This window comes from Halictus rubicundus, chromosome 4 (genome assembly GCF_050948215.1).
Source record: "Halictus rubicundus isolate RS-2024b chromosome 4, iyHalRubi1_principal, whole genome shotgun sequence".
Lineage (NCBI taxonomy): Eukaryota > Metazoa > Arthropoda > Insecta > Hymenoptera > Halictidae > Halictus > Halictus rubicundus.
In genome coordinates this window covers 19,031,040-19,051,725 of record NC_135152.1, presented here as the reverse complement: position 1 = coordinate 19,051,725, position 20,686 = coordinate 19,031,040, and the positions used below count along the sequence as shown (strand labels likewise).

Sequence of the window (20,686 nt, the reverse complement as noted above, 5' to 3'; positions counted from 1 at the left end):
ACGACATCCACCGACCAGATGGTACATGTCAATGCACGTGCGTCCGGAGAAAAAAAGGGTTGACACTGGCTGCCAGCCCGGCTACTCTAACAAGATTATTCGAGGCCGCGTCAACAACACCCAGCCACCGCGGATTCCTCGTTGTTCGAGGAACGCGGAAATTTCTTCGTCACGGCAAAACATTACCGGACGACGACGCTGATCTCCACGCGATAGAAATTGCTGTTACCTATGACGGCCCGCAAACCGGTGGATCCACATATTCCGGAAAAATTGTTCGCCAGGAACTTTTCTAAGGGGCGTTACTATTGAGACGGCAGCGGCTGTCTCTCGACAAGGGGAAGACGTTTATTACTACTTAGCTTTCAATACGGTCGCGAATCGTAGCGTAATCGCTTTAACACCGGAACCCGAGGAACTCGAACCAACCTGTCAGGTCATTCCGAACGATCTGTCGCTTTGATAAGCGAACTTTGACGTAACGTTATTACCACCGAGCTGGCGTAATCGTTGCCGATAATCTGCCTATCGCAAGACCAAGGATCGTTGAAACTGTTAAAGTTTGCGATTAGTTTCGAAATAACTAATTTTATATGACTATTATCGCCTTCGTATTGTGTTAACACCTTGCCGTACGATTCTCTTCGCGACTACAGCGATTAGAACTCCTTTATCGTTGATCATTCCACGGAAGAGAAAATATATTTATTGTATGCACAGATTTTGTTGCATAGAATTTTCTTCCGCCCTAACAGAGATGCGTAACATTCATACAGTGAATTCTCGATATATGTCAAGGATATGTCCAGGAGTCATATCCGAGCCATGTTATGTTTACACTCCTCGGCGTCCGAAGCCTCTCACGGGGCGGTATAGTTCCGCGACGTTTATCATCCAAGCCTTGGCGACATATATAAAGAGATCACTGTATTTAGAAAACCCCTTATTATATGGAAAGGGGTTAACTGAAACTTTCATTCTGTAGATTTTCTTTGACATAGAAACCATTTAGTTTCATAAAACTGGAGAATAATTCTGGTTAAACGGGAATGTTTGCTCTGTTTTGAAAAAGTGAAAGCAGGCTTTTCTCGAAATTTTACGGGCTGGATAGATGTAAAATTGAAACCATGAACCGTTAATTGAAAAAAACAATATCAAAAGTAATGTTACCGCAGACATAACGATATTCAAGTAATTATTATAACAGGGACTGCAACCGTATTCCTTTCGAATTAAGAAATTCTAATTGCTACCGAATCTATTCTCGCGATGAATGATCTGCTTTGATTTCACGAATAAGACATCGTTTTTATGTAATGAGAATGCTAGTTTCACGGAATTGTGAATTTCAAAGTAGGCCGAGTTATTCCATTGATCACTCATTCCAACACACGCACGCATACATCGGTGTAACATATTCGCATTGCTTAAAGATCGTCGGTGTAAGATGCAGTTCGCGGCGAACGCCTAGCAGTGATTACGTCAAACTACCTATGTGAATGTCTGTTATCTAACATGATAATTTTCAGGCTCAACGAATCAGCACAAATTGAACCACAATTCGCCGAAGCAATTGTATTTCTGCATTTCCAGAAACAGTTGTCATTACCCCCGTTTCGAATACGATATCGCAGACAGAACCAAGTTTAATATCTCCACAGTATCTGAACTTAATTTTGTGTGGATTTAATGAATTGGTTTGTAGATGTTATATCATATTTCTAAGAACTATTGAATATACAAATATATACTTCCTTGAGAGAAAGATTCCCAAGGTCATTTGAAGCAACTTTTTCCTGTACCAAAACGTTCTCTGCGGCTTTGTTAAGGAGTTATTCACAAAATGACATTGAAATTCTTTCATTTACCGCTCCGAACGCGTACTGAAGTTACTGACAAACATTTCATAATTTTCTCGTTAAAGGTCACGTGAAGGTCAACATATTGCACCTCGTTGGATTCGTTTTTTTATAAGCTATAAGACTATTGTAGTAAAAATATGCAGTTCCATTTTTAAAAAATACGATGACCTTGAAATCTCGAAAAAAATGACCTTGAGAATTAATTCGGCCCATCACCGTATTGGCGCCTTCGAGCAGAATATTTTCTCCCCCTGAGATTTTTTCTATCATACAAAATAAACGATATATTTAAGGTGGTCAAGTTAGGTGAAATACTCTGTATGTTTACAGTAGTACATAACTGTATACTCAATTATTGCAACAATTACTTAAAAGTAGTGACTTTCTGAAGAACTAGTTCTAGGCAGGTGCGTCTGTTCATGACCGACCCATTCTACTTCCTGCAAATACTGGATCATGCGAAGCCAACGGCCCTCCAACTTATTTTTCTCGAAAACAAAGCCTTAAACGAGAAAACATACTTTGTACCACCAGATCGGTCACACACTGTATATGTCCATAACATACAGCAGATACTACTTTTTTAATACACCTCTTAATATTACTTTTTTATTTCCATGTATTCACAACCGTTAGGATGTAATTAATTAAACCTTAGTATCTGAATTTGTCATTAAGAGATTCGTCCTTAAAAAAATGAAGGGCCCATTCCACAAATTAAAATATGTTTTAATTCATTGTCAGTCCTATGCCACGATTATGTTAGTTTCGAAATTATTTGAAGAATATAAATGCTCAAAGTTAGCAGTTTTCACCGAGGTTTATATAAACTATAATCGAAAAATAATTTTAATTTGCGCAACTGTTAAACTTCGATAATTTTGTTAACGATCAGACCTTGTTGTTATTCCCTTTGTTGTATTCGCAAAGTCAATTTCTAAATAGAAAAATCTAATGAATACTTCTATCTATGAAATTATAAGTTCCTTCACGTCAAGGCATAATAATTGTTCCGAAAATATTTATACTGATCAACCCTTTGCCTTACAAAATCGAGCCGCCATCGTAATGAGGTTTTCAAACTGGATATAATAAACTTGAGAACTGGATATAGTAGTTGAATAATATGTAAGAGAGAGAGCTGGATATAATGAACTTACAATTTATTCATCTCTTTTGAATCGAAGTTGCATAGTATTTTTCTGTTATCAATGTTTCACATTTACAGCGAACGTAGTCCACATTATAAAGTATGGTTCCCATACTATCTATGATGTCCGTGTCCGGTCTCGTTGCAACGTAATGAATAACTATAATGAGCATCCGCGAGCCTATTCAAGTTTATATTTATGTTAAACAATCACTACCGAGGGCTAGCACACGGAGGAGTAAGAGGGCCATTAATACGGATCAGTTTATTATATGTTCGAGACACTTTGCTCTCTTTTTTCTTCACGCATCAACAACGTAGATACAATTCTATTAATTTCGCTCGGTGTACATGTTGCAAAACGAATTAATATCGTTACTTTATGAAACGATCGCGATTTCTTTGCACGGAAATTGCAACAAACGATGCGGCGAGCATTAATCAATTATTTTTTGCTAGTTATCGAGTTGTACTCACTCAGGCAGTACTGGTTCCCGAGTTCCGCGTTCAAATAAATTTTCCTGAATGCCTTCTTTTTCCTCGTTTTCTTCTTCTTACACCGTGTTAACATTCCTTCGTAGTGTCTGGAAACGGAAGATCCATATAATGGGTTGTTTATTAGCTGAGAAACGTTATTTACGATCGTACCCCGATCAAACGGGAGTAAAGTCTTATTCGAAACGGAAATAAAAAGTAGCAGTCACTACGTGCAAGAAGCGCTTGATCGGTCGAAGTAATACGATTACAGCAATCATTATTCATGTATCATCTATTGGAAATACTCGATGCCTTCAAGTGAGATGTTAGTGGACAAGTTAATCGAAAAAATGCAAGACGAATGAGAGAAGCAAATGGAACAACGTCGTTCAACCATCTCAACACGTCTAGAATACTAGTATTTAAACATGTAACATTTCTGCTATGCTAGTTTTTCAATTTTCAACCTATCAACGGACGAATTTTCCAAAATAGAAAAACGAGATACAGTGAATTCTCGATATATGTCAACAACATGGGTCTTGCCGGTGTCATCTATCGTCCAGGAGACATACTCGAGCTGTGTTATGTTTACACACCTCGGCGTCCGAGGGTATATCCCGCGGAAGTGGGGATAATTCCGCGACGTTTATCATCCAGGCTTTCGCGAACATATATAGCGAAATCACTGTATATAATAATTTCTTGTTCGATTGAAATATTATCAGTGCTTCTATCGTTGAAGGGCTCTGTAGTGATTTTGTTGGTCTGCGACAAATTTTGATTTTGATTCATTCAAAATAATCTCAATTTCAAAAGAAAATGAACGTACATACAACGAGATTGTATTAGGTTCTACATTCTCGGAAAATTATAAATTGAGTTTAATTAGACTTGACAACGTCATGGACAATTTTATGTAGCGACGGGAAAGTTCGAATAATAAAGTCGCTAAAATTACAATTTCATGTAATATGTTTTTTGCAGATTGTTTTGTTCAAGTCAGAATGGCGAATAAATTTTCCATTTATTAAAAAGTTTCTCGTGGTGAATAATTTTTGTTAATATACATATTTTCCTGCATTTTACCAATTCATAGATGCCATAAGTGAATAAAAATTTCCAGTCTAATTATTCCTAAAATGCGGGTAAATGCGCAACTATACTGTTTTACGACTAACGCACTAAGTATTATAAAGATATCAATGTTATAAAAATGAAACACAAAAATTGCGGGGAATAAAAATGAACGATTTCGAGACTCGTGTTTAGTGCATAAAAATCTGCCAGTATCATCTATTAGTCATCGAATCATCAAATAATCGTTGGACCCGTGTTGTAATGTATCAATATTGCCCATTTGGATGAGACAAAACCAAATATTATTTATTCATGTTACGTTCGCGAAACATTGACTTTCGCTTCGCTTCGAGAACAGGTCGACGATGTGCTGCAAATTGTCGATAATTAGCAAACAGATAGCTCGCCCGAACGTAAACGGAGTCACAAGAAAATATACTTTATTAGCTAAGCCTAGTTTGAACCTAATATTATATTGACAATTGACTTTGAATCGGGTTCATCGGCCCGAACTATGCAAAACTAACTCCGGATCTTTATGCAAAATAAAAAGTTTCCCAAGACACAGGAGCATAAATATAAATTTATATTTTTCACTAATAATTATAATGTAATGAAAATAATATCTTTTCACTGCTTTAAATTCCGCCTACTTATTTTCGTTACAAATGCTCAGAATTTTTTAATAGCATGATATTAAAGGTCGTATAATATCATTTAATCTTGTTCCCCAAAAATATTTGATTGTCTACTGTATTCAGAAATACAGTATTTACTCGATATATGTCCAAAACACGGGTCTAGCCACGGACATATATCGACCAGGAGACACTATTCTTTGATCCTCGCCGAACGTAGAAAAGGACAGCTAGAGGTCTCGGTTCATGGCCCCTCACGGGGTATACCCCGCGGCAGTGGGGATAGTTCTGGGACGTTTATCGGCTAGGCATTTGGGACATACATAGAGTAAACACTGTATATGGGTAACTGCTTGAACAATTATCTCTATAAATTGAAGATCGCCACAATTGGCCCGCGGGTCCTACTTTGAGAACCCCTGCCTTAGATCATAAATCATAACTGTTCTAATTGCTGTTCGTGTCTCGTTCGATTGGGAAACGAAAAATAAACCGGTGGGAGCTTAATAGATTCGTTAGACGATCAATCAGAAATCGTATATAGGATTTCACGCGAATTATGAAAGGAATGGCTGTATATTAGAGAACTTGTTCGAAATGGGTGACTGGAATGGTCCCGAAACGGACAAGTGAAACGGTATTCGGCGTCTCACCTGTCAGCTTTTAATCGTCGCGTCGCGTCGGCGCGAAAATGCGATAAAAAATGTGTCGTAAGTGATGACATGGGTGTTCCTCGGCAAAGAAAAAAACTCACTGCCGAGCAGACACTCCGAGGGTGACGAGAAACGGAACGCTTCGGACATGATCCTAACAAGGTCGTATCGAGACCTCCGATTTCAAGTGCGACAAAAAGTTGCTGACATCTGGGAAGGATTATAAATAATGGGCTTCATTAACCGTTGATCGGAGCGATGGGCATGATCCCTCTCAATTACACCCCGCGATAGAACTATAAAACGGTCTCCAGTGAACCATGCAAAGCAAATCGGTGTTAAATAGTTCAAGACTCTTGTAATGACCCAATACTTTTCAGTACGCTTCGGATCTTCCGTAAATCGTGAGAATTGAATCGCTCCAGTACTTCAAGCACACATCATCGGGAAATGATGTAGGATTCATAATCAACCCTCTTGCATTCGGAGTCGCGGCATAATTTACAATTTGGCGACAAAACACAACAAGAGGCTATTTATCCGCAATAATTTATGTACGTCTGTTCAGGATGACTGTCGAACGAAGACTGACTGTCGTCTAATGCGACGACTTCTCTGACAACCCCTTCTTGCTTTGATTTCAGTTTGATCAAGACGTTGCTGAGCATATCGTCGCTGGACAATTTCTTATTCCAGCGATGCTACATAACGATGCTCTTACATGCTGCCGCGATAATATTTAAAGCCCCTTACATACAGGCTGTCTCAAAAATGTTGTATCTCCTTGGAAAGGATGATCGCCAAGGTCATTTGAAATAACTTTCTCCTTTACAAAAATGTTTCCCGACGCTTCGTTACGGAGTTATTAGCGAAAAACACGGACCAATCGGAGCGCGGCTACAGCAGACGGATTCCGGCTCGACCAATGCCAACGCCACGCTCAGCGTGGAACCCGCCAGCTATAGCCGCGCTCTGATTGGTCCGTGTTTTTCGTCAATATCTCTTTAACAAAACCGCGGAGAATGTTTTCGTAAAGGAAAAAGTTACTTCAAATCACCTTAAGAATCACCCTGTTCGAGGAAATAATAAAAAGGGAATAACCGATGTACAGGAAATTAAAATTAATTACACATACTTGTACGTTTAGAATGATTTCTCCACAGTTATATTGCTCAAGGGGTGACTTTACGTATCTGACAAAACAGTCATCCTCGGCGATTGTTATCAATAGTTAAGCTGTAGTAAATCTTATAATAGTAATATTTTATTAAAGCAAACAGTCGTTTAATCGCGAAAATTTAGATAATGTATGTGTGGGTGACATGGAAACGATGCGATTGGACTGCAAATGAAGTACAAGCACGGTGGATTTATGCGAAATTGCCTGCCAGAAGTAGCAGTGGTTGATGATTTGCAAGCCCAGCAAACAGGATTTTCAAGACGCTCGATATTAGTTTCGACGATGCACGCCGATCCATCAAGGGCACCAGAAAAAGACGATCGCTCGTTTTTCGCGCGCCGTAGAAGTTAAGGGGTTTGAAACGGGACACTAAGTAAGCATATTCTTGTTTTATTCGCGAATACCGGGCTAATAAAACCTTTCTAGAACGTTTTGCTTACCGAGGATTCGAGTGAATACTCCTTTCATTGAGTGAATGCTGTGATTGTAGGCAATGCAATTTTTAACTCGCACCCGTGTTGTTTTTCCTTTCTTTTTTTTTTTTTTATTTAGACTGGGAACCATTTCAGAGTTGTTGGATAAAACATCCTTTCACATTTTCAATATTACAAGTCTGGCTTATTTTAAAGAGTCTCTACTTTCACCTGTCTATGTTGTTAAATTACACCACAGATTTAAAGACTAAAACTCCTAAATTATACCATGGTCTTCTTGTTATAATGAAACTATGGCGTATGTTCTTAGGTATGGAGACAAAATTCGTATAATTTGATTCTTTACGAAATCCGTCATACTTTTATCCATAACATTGTCGTATGAAGATACCATATACTCAGCATACATATACCGTGTGTACACATAAGTACCGACCGTGACCGTGCAACCTCTTCGTGGTGTGTCTTAGGCTATTCAAATGCCAGTGACACACTTTTCGCTCAAAGCACAGTAAAACAGTAACAAAAAAACGTACATAAAGTTTTATGGGTTCGTTGTAATGGGGAGACTTCGGTCTTTAAATCCACGGTAGTTTGAGTAATGAAATAATGTTTAAACTCTGTAGAAATGTTTAAATTTATAAAGTTATCAATAATTAATAATTAATTATTTTTATTTATGAAAAATAAACCACCTTCTCTTTTCGTCCTGGTGTACGAGACATTTTCGAGAAATATCGGAACGAAAGTTCGTAGTCTTTCTTAAATTAAAATTCAAAGATAAAATTAAATCTATTCACGTTTCCGTTATCATAGTAACCATAAATCTTAACCACTAATCTAATTAATTATTCATCATAAGACGTCCACGCGAAGAGATACGACGCGAGCCGGTCAGGATGTCTGGCCATTTACACGAAAATAAAAAGAAAGGGGTGGAAATTCAGGCGAGAGGTAACAAAGACGGTTGCATGTAATTATGTCCGGCAATAAGATACTCCCGACGATGTAATCCCATTTCTCTTGATCCTATCCGTGAAAAAGAAATATCCCATCCATCATGGTACCTACGGCCCTCGTGTACGAAACCACTCGAAACTTTCACGCAGTGTGAACAGAGGCTGGAGATCAAGATTCTTGTCGAGATCTATCCCACCGGACGAACGCATCGGTGTGCTCTTAAGTGGCTCTTGACCTCGCACTTCTAGAACTTTACATGTATGCACGCACGCCTAACCTCGGCAGCACGGGCCTTCGTTAGTGATAACGTCATCCCTTACAATTCGATGCTTATAAAAACCGGATGCTAATCGGACACCGTTCACGACGAAAAAAATCCCCGGCAAAATTTGAAACTCGCTGGGCATCGCGGAGGAAGGAAAAGTCGATGAACGGACGGGGCGCCATAGTGTTCGAGACAGTACTAAAAAGCCTAAAAGTTGCGATTTCAGAATGCATATATTGTGAAGTGTTTTAATGAAAATGGAACGGTATGGTTTATTTACATTCTGGTACACTGTTTCAAGACGAATACAATGACCTATTATGGTGGTCATTCAATGTCACTCAAGGTCAACTGAGATAGAAAATAAATTGTCTCAAAGCACTCTTCAAGTAGTTTAGAAGTGTTGAAGTATATACGTTTTGAAGTATTGTATACGTCATTAAACAAGTTCTAAAAATCGAAAAAAGTTTCTCTTAGTTGATTTTATGACTACACTCGTACGAATTAAAACTCTCGGATTTTTTGGATTAGACAAATTGTTTCTGACAAATCTTGCATATTATTGGAGTACCGATATTGATAGAGGTTAAACTGTGGGATAAATGATAAAAATTAATGAGAAGTTTCTCTCGCACTCCTGTCGAATAAAATAATAATTAAGAAACAATTTTGAATTGTTACCCGTTTTACGTACAGCGGAAAAATATTTTACATTTTGATAGCTTTTTATTATCCTGAGGAATCACTGCTATTTTATCAATAACTGATGTTCTCTCGAATGAAAATTGCCTTAATTTGAAGGAATGGAAACTGATCATTTTCTGACGAGTAACTTCATATCTATTAAGTTCTACGTGAGCGATGGTAGATCTCTCGACTCAGTTAATCATATTACGTTTTATGCGCCATACGTTATCATTATATGCATCATATTTTTATTGTGTTACGATATGAAACAATGTATTCGGAATGGAGATTAACGTGAAATTGAAGGAATGGAAACCGATAATTCTCGGACTAGTAATAACATATCTATTAAATTCTACGTGAGCGATAGTATATCTCTCGAATCTTAAATTATTCGTATTACGATTTATGCACCTTGGGTTATCATTATATGCATAATACGTTTATTACATTACGATAGGAAACAATATGTGTCCGAAGGTTACCAGATTATTTATACGAAGACACTTCCACTCTGGATAAACCAATCAAATCTTTTTTGAATTCTGGCATTGAACCAGTAAAATGTAAAATTACGTAGAGCAGAATTACTTTCAACTTTATGATACGATAAATAATCATTTACTAGCGGCGCCATTAATTAAAGAGCGAGAAGAAGAGGCGGAAACAAAGACAAAAATATAACTTTCCTGCACTGTTATTATTCAGCCTACAAATGAATAATGCAAACTTTTGTAAGTTATTCTATTATGTTGTGCGTTCTAAGTACTGCAACGTTACAAAATTGTAATAATTTAAACGAAATTTATGGAAATTCCTTTTAGTCAGCATGATTGAATTCTGTAGATCTTATTTACCATATTTTCGTGTTTATCAATCAAATTATTTAAAATCTTCTAAAATGTAGAAAATACTACAAGCCTTTCGAAAGTGTAACATATGCAACATATTTTAAATATAAATATGCAAAGCGTAGGCGTTATGCAAATAGTGTATTTTTAGAATCCTCTAATCGCTTAACTATTTCGTACAGAGTTCGTTCGTATATGTATAAACTTCCGCATTGTAATAATCACGTAAACAAAAATGAGGTTGAAAATTTGAAATGCAAAGGAGACGAGGTACCATCCATGTCTCAGAAAAAATGATGAATTTTATTATATATAATGAAAGTTAGATGGCTGCGCAGAGGCGATAGGGTTCTGCAATTTTCAGATCCAATTAATTGAAAAGCACCTAGTAACCGTCACAGATTACCGGTCCTTTGACGCGGCAGTGATAACAAACCAGTCGGGAAAGTAAAAGATCTGACCTTGCGTACGCGCGTACACGTTAGGTCCGGTTTCCACAGAAGTCTCGTGACCACATTAGTTACGAAAGAAATCCTCGACTGTGCAAAACACTGGTCGCCTATAAAAACGTGGTCTTCGTATCTCGAAAAACTCCACGTGGCGGCTATCCATCGGTGATTGAAAAAAGGGTTGGTTAATCGAATCCAAGGTGTTAACCCTTAGCACTCGAATGGCGACTGTAAGGCGCCACTAAAAATTCCTGTATCATTATTCAAAATATTTTTTACATTATTAAAGTTTGTATTTAATAAACTACTAAACATTTTACTACTGTACGAGTAAATTGCACCATTTTCGTATGTATAGCATGAAAAAATATATACAGAAGGGAAATATTCTAGGTCGGAAGAAAGGGTTAAACTCGGATTCGTATGCAAATCATCGCGGAGAGAGGGGGGATCGTACAACTGTCGAGTTATATTTATGCAACTGCAACTATACTCCTTAAGAAGGCTAAATCTCGAAATCGAATGACACAGTCTGCGTACATAATCGTTCATTTTCAATCCTTTTTCTCGAGAAATAGGATTTTCGGTTAAACTTGGCAACCCAGAAATTTTCAACTGTTCATAACTTTTGAACCAGTGAATTCCTAACATTGAAACTTAGATTTTTGGCAGTTTTTCGTCAAAATTTACAGGATCATGTAAAAAAAAGTTAAAAATGTCTGGATTGCCAAGGTGAAGTTAAGCCTCAATTTGTTTCAACGTGTTTCTGAAGGTTGTAGATGTATCAGGTTGTTTGTTGATCTGTAACAGTTATTCATTTAAGTTAATCTGAATTCAAAATTACGCCATTTTGTAAATATTCAAGATTTTTATTTGGGTTCAGACATCAGGTTTTACCGATTAAGATATTTCCTCATGTTTTTAAACAACATCCTACACAAAGATATGTAAGTCGTGTATCTTCGATTGTTGTTACCTTGCTTGTAAAATATTAACAGCGTAGCTGCCAAACCACAACCCTAATAAATTCCACAACTTCAATGTAATGTTGTTAAGGAAACTAAAACTGACAAGTTAAAATTCATCAAAGTGATTACTAAGCTGCGGATTTTTTATTATAGTGTAATATTACTGTGATTCACTGTAGGCACTCAACTTTAACTAACAACGTGTATAAAATTAATTTGCCTTTCTATGCAAAGAACAGGATTGCAATCGTCGTGCACACGCGATACTTGGTGGTGGACAAACATGTCCATATTTGTCATATTTTTTTATTTATTAAATAAACTACTTTGCCAAATGATTACGAAGCGAACATGTGCGGGACCAACCAACCATAACCGATTGGCATTATTATCAAGTGTAATTAAATTTTGTCAAAAATGTCGTTGAAGCAAAACCGTATAATTGTGTACGTGCTTTATCGTAAACCGTTTTAGCTATCCACGACGATACGGCTGTTTATGGCGTTGCGTTACAGACTTCAGATTTATATAACAACCAGTGTATCTACGAAGGTGACTGACCTATTTACTATTACTCGTGCCAGTGTTATCTGCGGTAACCGGCGGGCCTGTGTGGGTTATTTTTTCCGGTCAACTTGTCTAGGATGACATAGGCTCAGGTGTAATTTACGCCAAGCTGGCGATACGGTCGAGAAATTGTAAAAATTTGCATTTCCTAGAACCAGTTTCATTCTGCTACTTAAAACTAGAGGACAAAGTGCACAAAACAAAAAAAAAAAAAAAAGAAACAGAATGTAAAATAGATTCTTTTCCAGGCAATTTAAAATTCCTATCTATCTGAAATAGAACGTGAAAGACAAATTTCGCTTATTTTGAAATGTTTAAAGTTGAATACTTTTACATTTAAAATGCCACCATTTATTTCTAGCAATTTTTTCTTGAATAAATGTTCTGAAATTGTAATAGTTACGAAAGGTATACACACGTACATTTTCGATTTTCTATCGAGGAAGAACTAACTATTCTTTTCGATTACATTTGCACACCGCTGATACAAGAATCTTATCTATGGCTGTGTACTCGTGTCGATCGGGTGACGTTTGCACGAGTGGCTGAGTTAGGTCACGGTGAAAGTGTGCCCTTTGCTTAGTTTTTACTTGTGCCTATGTAAATGAAATATTTTTATCGGCGATTGTTTTCCACGTTTAAGTACAGTTTGCGGCAGCCATAAAACGGCTACAGTTGCGCCAGTTACTATTATCGATTATATCAAATGTGAAAGTTTCCCACTAATACCCTGTCGTTAAAAGTGAGTCCCCGTTATGTGGTATTAATTTCATACTTGATAACTTGAAGACTTTCCGAACTCGCGTACAGGATGTCCCAAAAATATTGTACTTCCTTGAAAGGGGTCATTCCTGAGGTCATTTCAAGTAACTTTTTCCTTTACGAAAATATTCCCCGCGGTTTTGTTAAAGAGATATTGACGAAAAACACGGACCAATCAGAGCGCGGCTATAGCTGGCGGGTTCCGCCTCGGCAACAGGTTCCGCTGAGCGCGGCGATGGCATTGGCCGAGCCGTAATCCGTCTGCTGTAGCCGTGTTCTCATTGGTCCGCGTTTCTCGCGAATAACTCCTTAACAAAGCCGTGGAAAATATTTTCGCAAAGGAAAAAGTTACTTCAAATGACCTCAGGAATTACCCATTTCAAGGAAGTGCAACATTTTTGGGACACCCTGTATAAATAATACGCGAGGGAAGGAACATTGTGCATTTTTCTTGTTTCATCAAAATCTTAGTTGAATAAGCCTTGATAAAGTACAATAATAGACCAAGAAGATTTAATATCAAAGTGTAGCAAACAAATTCTTATCGTGGGTTTGTTTGACGATTGTCATAAACTCGAGACAATAATAGATAAAAATGTAGGATATATCATTTATTTACGATTGCTAAACAATTCAACGAATTAAAGCCATTTCATTTCAAAATAACCACACAATGTTGTTCCATTGGGAACATAGTGAAATCGTTCACGACATTCGTCGAACAAGAAAATATAGACAATTTGATAGAAGAAAGTCAAGGATTGAACTTTCGTTCATGACTGCTAAACGATTCAATAGGTTAGGGTTATTGATTCACGCCACTTCGTACAACACCAAGTTTAATAACCTCGACTGGCAAATAGGAATGGCAGTGCATAGATGCCGTTACATAAACGATAGACAAACATTCAACTATTTTAAACACTATTCAATTGCGGATGCTGCTGGTCTAGACAGTAACCAATGATTACATAACATTAAAGAACGACACCGATGATCTACGATCTATGAACTTTCGTTCAAATGCTTCCAGGAAACTTTGATTCTCTTCGTTAACAACAATTCCGAGACGATTTACTGTTTCGCCAGTTTAATTTGATTTTTATACAATAGAAGATGGCTGCGTTGGTTCTGTCCACTGCTACGTTTGTGACTCGCCCTGTATGGGTGCATAGTTTGAAGAAGATACAAGTTGCTTTAATAAAAGAAACCTCTATCCTTAGCGGAGAGAACATAAGCAATATCCTAATATCACTGAAACAATTGCAAACTTCTATTGAGATTGTTGCTGGCTAGAGAACAATGATTAGCAAGTAGGAAGTTAGAATCGTCTTTAATTACTGTAACCTCTTAAATTGGCCGAATAAATAGGCCTTCATACATAATATATAAAGGAAGTTCAACCCGAGCCAAAATTAGGCTGCGGGCAGTTTGCCACTTATATAAATTTCTCGTTGGACCTTTAACCTCGATGCTCTTTATGCACTGTCTCTTTGAACACTCAGGTTGAGTTATGGTCGCGAGTAATTAGTCTTACACGGTAGAACATTTCTATTGTAACTTATCTAAAATGTTTAATTCTATTCGTTAGCTAAAAAAATTTGAAATGGAGTCGAAAAATATTCAAGAAAATGATTGGAATCATTATTTAAATCACGGAAGAAAGATACTTTCTATGTTTTTTGAAAAATATAATGCACAATAATATAATTGAGAGTTACGTGTTAAACATTTCCTATTTTCTTTTTTTATGCAATTTCTTTTATTGATTTTTGTTCCATATGTAGATTAAAAGGAAGCGGTTCATACATATGAAAGTCACCTTGATTTTAATGATTCTCTAACAATTTTATCATCCAGATAATCATGTAATCTTCGGTATTCAAACAGTTCAGTATAAAGTCATTAAAGATGCCGAAGTTATAATTTTATCTTTGATACCATTTCGCATTAAAATACCCAGGAATGAGGAAGCAGTCAGAAATAACTAATGAACCAATTAATTAAGTCGGGTGCATCCAAGCGTTTCCCTTCTTTATTAATCCACGACACATTTAGATAATCTTCAATGAAACTCCAGACAAACGGGGAAAGCTGATGAGAAACTGCAGTATAATTTAAACATTCAAAGTCGTCCATGAAAAATTAAAGTAAATTCTTCACTTTACAACAAAAGGTGATATGCAAAAATAACACGGTGGTGAAATTGCAGCATTAATTCAAGATAAACCGACTGCGACATACTGAATCATACTGCGACCAAAACGTAAATTGATGAATTTAAAAAAATACAAAATTAATTTTCATTGCTTGAAACAATTTATAATACTTTTGTTTCGAAACTGGTTCTTCTGGTTATGCAAAAATAAAACGATCGTGAAACTGCTGCATTAATCCAAGATAAGCCGACTGCGACATACTGAATCATACTGCGACCGAAACGTAAATTGATGAATTTAAAAAAATACAAAATTAATTTTCATTGCTTGAAACAATTTATAATACTTTTGTTTCGAAACTGGTTCTTCTGGTTATGCAAAAATAAAACGATCGTGAAACTGCTGCATTAATCCAAGATAAGCCGACTGCGACATACTGAATCATACTGCGACCAAAACGTAAATTGATGAATTTAAAAAAATACAAAATAATTTTCATTGCTTGAAACAATTTATAATACTTTTGTTTCGAAACTGGTTCTTCTGGTTATGCAAAAATAAAACGATCGTGAAACTGCTGCATTAATCCAAGATAAGCCGACTGCGACATACTGAATCATACTGCGATCGAAACGTGAATTGATGAATTTAAAAAAATACAAAGTAATTTTCACTGCGTACAGTAATTTAGTATCGCATCGAAGCTATTCTTCTGGTTATGCAAGAACAAAACGATTGTCCTAATCGAGGATAAAACTGTTGCACCGAGAAAGAGAGACACTACAACAGACTGGCAATGAGTCATACCGCGACCACAATCTGCAGCTAACGAAAAGGTAAATTCTGCGAGAAAAAAGTAAGCCCAGCCAGTCTGAAAATATCGAATGGCCATTTCGAGAATCTGATACTGAGATCGAATGCGACGGCGCATGCTAAGTGCACGTATTACCATAAAAATCGACTCGAAAAGATTGGCGACGCGACAGCCTTTCTCTCATATCGCCTAAGTCTGCCTTTACACGGCGACAAAGGCGACGAAGCTGGAAGGGAATAACTAACGACGTTGGTCCTCGTTCATCCGCGTCTCATAGCACTTAAATCACGATGTAAGAAGATTACAATCAGCGTACATGACTACTTTAACCGTGGCACCGTCGAAAACTGAACACAATGGGCCCCGGCTACAAGGAATAGGTTACCGATCAGCGCCCGGAGTTACAAAAAGAGCCTGGTAAATGTGATTGGCCGCGCCTAAATCTCGAAATATAGCAGCTTTAATCCTCGCCTCTAATAAAATATAATTGAAAGCTGTTCGACGCGTTCTGTGTTAGGATCAGTAGATTTAATAGACACGGGACTGTCGTTCGTCGAAGAATCCTTACGCGATCCTTTCAGTGTTCCTCGTTCGGATTAATTTCAAGACTACAACCGAGCCTGTGCGTTCAATGGCGGCCATATCTTTATGACCGCGGACACTTTTAACACGTTCAGCGTCGCACCAACGCACACCAAAGTCACACAAAATCAAAACAACTTATTCAATAATACAACTATGGAAAAGGCAATGTTGATCATAACAGTGATTTGTTTTTAAATCTAAGATCAAAATTAGTCTTAATATTATGCTTTTTACACATGAATATGCAAAGCGTGTACAGTATGCGAGAAATGCAAAATAAAAAAATACATTTTTAAAATATAGAAATTAGGTTATTTTCAATTCCGCTCCCACGTCTCGACATGTTCTGTGCTGCGGAGGTCATCGGTGACTGGCAATTGCTTAATTGTCATAAAATTAACGGCCACGGAATATTATTTGACAAAACCTGTAAGCGTAGCGAATTTATTTGTTTTACAATTCTACAATTTAGTTTAAACTCGCATGAGAATTCGTTAGTAAATCCAAGGGAAATGTTGCGCCTAAATAATTCGTACATATATTCTCGATTACCTTGCGAGAAAGTCTAGACGCGCTAATTAGCAACACATCCCGCGATGATACACCGTAAATTTTCATTCTATCATATAACTCATGCGCGGCCGTCTCCGCGAGTAGGATCGTACGCGAAATTTTGATTGTCGTCGGTCTGCGCAAGGCAAAACACGGTACCGTACTTGTTACACGCCATTTGGCCGTAACTCAAAATACTGGAAGAGTATAAATATAAACACTATTGTCCGCGACATACGCCATACCCCGGCCGTCTTGTATTGTGCATTATATCATCGCCGCGTTTGCTCTATCACAATGAAAATGGCTCGTTTCGTGGCACGGTGCAGCGGTTGCAATAAAATATGGTTCATCGCGGGGACGGACCAGGTAAGTCATAAAGAACAACTCCGTCTAACTGTGTCATTTGAAACCCCTTTGTTTTTCATTTACACGAGACGACGCGATTCATCTCCGCATAATGGGCTATATCGAATCGTTCAACAGTACTTTACGACCATTCCAAAGTACCATTTTCTTACAAATCGCAGTGTGGGTAACACCAATACCGTATAATCAATTCGATGGCACCCGTTCATGTAATGCTGTTTCGGGGGGAAACTTAATTGAACGAAATTAGTTTAATTTAATTTAATTTAATTTGATTCAATTTAATTTAACTCAATTTAGTTGAAGTTTGAAGAAACGCATGCAATATAATTCTATTTTAAATTATTCTTTAAATTATTAGTATGAGATCCAATACAATTCTAATATAATTCAATATCACATAATGCAATCACATTGACATAAACCATTATTTCTGAAGATACGATCCTAAACATAATTCTGAAATAAAAATCTAAAAAACTTCGATAGGATGTCCTAACCATAAATTAGCATTGCACAAATATAACAACAAACCTAAACACACTTGGCTTTTACAGTAACGATATTAAACAAAACATACTCGACGTTTCACAATATTGTCCTTGATATCTGTCCAGGCATAGTAACAACGGCATTTCACAGAACGTATTGAGAAAACATCAACAGCTTCACTTCTAAACACGAAACAATTCCATTGTGTACGGATTGCCATCTCTGAAACGACAGCGACTTGAAGTATGCATTGATTGCTATTGCCACAAAACGAAAATACTTTCGTCGAAAGATCCCTCATCCGATGAATGACTATGGTATTCCCTTTTATCCCAGCTCACCCTGTGATACGAGGAGTTACGTTGAAACATACGTGTGCGTGCGGGACGTTGAAGTCACGCGACGTTATACATTCTAGAAGATTACCGGCAGAATTGAGTCAGTAACACGGAGCTTCGTCGGGGCGAAAATCGAGAGAACTTTCTCCATTTTGACGTCGGATCGGCTCGCGTATCCGAGGGGCGTAGCCAGTGAAATTATTCTAGCTCGGCGCAAGGCGATCATTTGTCGAAGCGAATCAATGAGGAACCGCTCCGAGGGAGTAATGCTTTCGGTTAGGGGGCCCGTTGAAGCGGACCTGGACGAGGCCCCGTTCATGGTCCGCCGATGCCAATATCTCCTCTAAGCGAAGGACACAATCGCAATCGCGTTTGTTCACCGAGATCACGAGGCCGGAACGCAGAATGCGCCGTGCGTCGCGTCGCCGCGCCGCGCTGCGTGCACGCCGCTCTCGTCTCTTAGCAAAATGTCGCAGGCAATATTCGTGAAAGTCATTTACATCGTTGCTCCTTACCGAGCCGGGTACGCGGTGACGTCAACTTCGATTACAGCCGAATTCAATGGCAAGGTCTTTGGCCTCGGTACCTCTCCGTATTAAGGTCAAAGACAGCACGAAAAGCCAACCAGCCCGGACGATGCAGACAATGCAGCCGATCGACAGCCTTCTTCTCACGACGCACACGGAACACGTTTCAGTTAGTTCGTTTCAAAACCCAATTACCGCGGGGGACACCAATTACTGTGCCTATATTAATTCTAACTGATAACCGATTAACAACTGATAACTTATAACTGATATTTGAATGAGAAAAATTAATACCTCTTTTTGAATATTTGTTATGCTTTACAAATAAGTATCATTAATATAGACACAGTAATCGAGTCCCTTACCTAAACAGGTCTGAGATATCCGACGATTTTATTTTTTTCAATGTTTCAAACGAAATTTCAGACGTATCTTTAACAAAACGCAATATTGATATTAATTCAAATTATAACGCAAGAATTGAGAGAAAGGCTACTTCCGGTCTTTTAGTGATCTCGTTGGACATGGCAACTTTTGATAATGACACTTGGACGGCTTCGATAGGAAAGCTGTTGGACATAGTTTTATTAGAAATTTGTAAATGCAGAATAAATTCAGGAAGTAATTCGTAGTTTAATTAGTTACTAAAATTAAGTTTTTATTCATTGATTTCTCGTAGGAGACAAGAAAGATTTAAATTGGATATAGAAGTAGATAATTCGGAATATATAGGAGACATAGAAATTATGTTTTCATTAGTTTGTTTTCACCTGCAATATAAATGTAGACTTTTGAGCTGAAAAGTAGAGTTTGAACTTTCGCATTTCGAGCATTTTTTTTTAAATTAACGGATTCTGAATGTTTCACTTCAGCTAATTTGTTTACAACTTTCCCATCATTTTGTCGACAAGTAACGGTGGGTTTAAATTTTTTCAGAACCTACAGAATAACTCCTTATCGATGCTTTAGGTATCTGCCCAAAGTCTGGTCACTTTTTAACGTGCTCCTTTGGTCGGGGTAAGAAACGACACAATATTGGCCGTTCCCGTCAAAAGAGCGGCTTCCCGAGGGTCAACAAAGGCAAATGGAACCACTCTCAAGGACTCTGCACGTGGTAGATAACAATCCTTGGCTCAATTTCGCGTGTCGGTGCACGCAAAAGAAGAAATTGCTTATCTAATATCTCGTGTGTTTTCTTGACCAAGGACAGGGTAATTCTCATTTGGTACTATGTATCGTCGAGTATGGTCGAGGAATAATGCATACGAATGAAGATAAAAGGCGGGAGGGAGGGAGAGAAAATAGAAGAGCGAGCCAAGCGGAATAAAAAGGAAAAGGAGAGACGAATGAAACGTACCGCGGGATAATTCTGTAGGTCGGAGTCAAAAGCGTGGGCGAGGATCAAGATAAATCATTTACATGCGCTTTTATACAGTGCCGCGTGTTTACACGCCCACGAGCCGGTGTATTAACGGATACTTTTACGGAAAATACGCGGAAAACCGGCGCGGCATTTTTCGAAATGTGTGAACCCCTAATGAGCAAGACATGTTACCGCTGAACTTTCACCCTGTTGTTCAATAGTTCGGTCGAAACAGTTATAAAGATCAAGACGTCGAGTTGAATGATAACCAATGTATCGGGCACTGAACAGATGACTGGTGATTTATTTGTACAAATGAACCATCGATCATAGATCTCGTATTACCATCCATGTAACCAAGTACACCGCAAGTAATTCGCACCCTGATAGGACACATTCGAAGAACAGCCACGAACACACAGGTTAAGCAACAAAATTCACCTTCAGACAGTATTACAAGAAAACCATTAGGGTCGCGCATTTCGCATATGACAAACATATTCA

General features: G+C 37.8%; 1 long non-coding RNA gene across 1 annotated transcript in view; it reads right to left on the bottom strand.

Moving 5' to 3' along the window:
• LOC143353725 (uncharacterized) overlaps positions 1-20,686 on the bottom strand; it is a 93,131-nt gene that overhangs the window by 58,828 nt on the left and 13,617 nt on the right. Inside the window, exon 2 of the long non-coding RNA XR_013082199.1 lies at positions 3,490-3,596. This is a non-coding gene — a long non-coding RNA (uncharacterized LOC143353725). The remainder of the gene's footprint in view (positions 1-3,489; positions 3,597-20,686) is intronic.